The following is a 1702-nucleotide window of genomic DNA, read 5'->3' as shown; positions in this document are numbered from 1 at the left end:
CCTGCCCACCTGCTGCTGATTCATATGGAAACAAACTGTCATTCAGCAGCAGGTGGGCGGGGAGAGTCAGGAGCTCATGAATATTCATGACTCATCATTATCAGCTGGAGCTTTTCAATTCAAGATGTTGGCAGATTGACTGGGTCAATTAAAAGAAAGTGACCCAGCATTTTGCTAAGAGATTCAGTCACTTATTTATGTTGCCCTTAGTTAGGACACCATAAAACTGGTGACAGGTTCCCTTTAAGCTCAATTTCTATTGCTTCTCTGTCAGTAAAGGAAGCCTGGCCGGGCTGGGCGGATGCATTTTTAAAAAAGCTGCCTAGACTTTGTTTACTTCTCTTGGGTTCTCCATCAGCTCCTGTGCTTGTGTGTGATGGTGGTGACTCTGACACAGCCTGCGTCTCTAGCAGTGCCTGAATTTCTGCTGCTGCTTTTGTCAAGGTGAACTCTCTTCGGTCATCTGCTATACATGATGACCTGAAGCGTGGGTCGACAAAGGAGGCCATATCCAGGAGGTCATCAGTTGCAGGGTCTGAGAACTTCTCATTTAAATACTTGAGGATGGCTCTCTTCATGTCCTTCGTCAGGTCTGTGTCAATGTCATCATCAGCTATAGGAAGAACTGTGGTGTTTAGAAGGTGGAGCACAGGTTTGACATACGACACACTCGCATAGTCTTCTCCAGACAGAGCATCTGTGAACTCCAACAGGGGATTGAGGGTCTTGTTCATAGATTCTAACACATCAATGTCCTGCCATGTTGGTACCAGGTTTTCCTGTCTGCTCTCAGGACCTGTGATATGGCCTTCTCTTGTTCAAGCAGCCGCTGAATCATCTGTTGTCGAGACCCCCATCTTGTTGGTGTTTCAGTGAGGAGGCAGGTTTAGCTCAGCCTGGGCATTAGCCATTTCTCTCTTCCTTTTCCATGTGTAAGAAAAGGCACTCACTATTTTCTTGCCAATTGCATGTTCCACACGGGCGTCTTTCACACTTCTCTCTAAGGACAAAATTGGAAGATATTATTAGCACAATACTCCCGCATAATGTTCAACTAGTCTTGGACTAAAAGAAGTGTTTACCTACTGATGGCGAGGTGGAGCCTGTGGCCGAAGCACTGCAGTCTTGTCCAGCCGTTCATTTCCACTGCCTTCACGATATTTGCGCCATTGTCGATGGTTATGCAGACTTGTAACTCTTCTTTAAGTCCCCATGACGCCAGCGCTTCCTTTACTCCCTGAGATATCAGTTCACCCGCATGATCCTCTGGGAAATAAGATGTTTGTAGGCTTCTGCTGTAGAACTTCCACTCGTCATTTTTTTTTTATAATAAATTTATTTTATTTTCAAAAAGGAGATAGAAAAACAGGAGATTACAATATATCATATCGGATATCATATTACTAAATACATTACCATACAATACAGCATGTTCTCATCCTATATCGAATCCCCCTCTTATTTTATACCCGCCCACCACTCCCTCCCCCCCCACCCCTTTTTCTCAGCGGAGCCGCTGCTGTCTCACCTACTTTTATTTAATATTTTTGTTATTTAGTGTTTTTTTTTATTTCCACCTACCCCATATCCGCTGCCAAACTATTTTCTTTTTTTCCGTATAGGCAAGACTGTATTCATACAACTTTACCCTGTCCATATACTCTGTCCATTCCTGGAAATTAGGGTATTTTATAGAGCCCCA

Source organism: Bufo gargarizans, chromosome 8 (genome assembly GCF_014858855.1).
Source record: "Bufo gargarizans isolate SCDJY-AF-19 chromosome 8, ASM1485885v1, whole genome shotgun sequence".
NCBI classification, from domain to species: domain Eukaryota; kingdom Metazoa; phylum Chordata; class Amphibia; order Anura; family Bufonidae; genus Bufo; species Bufo gargarizans.
Note: the sequence above shows the minus strand (reverse complement) of the source record.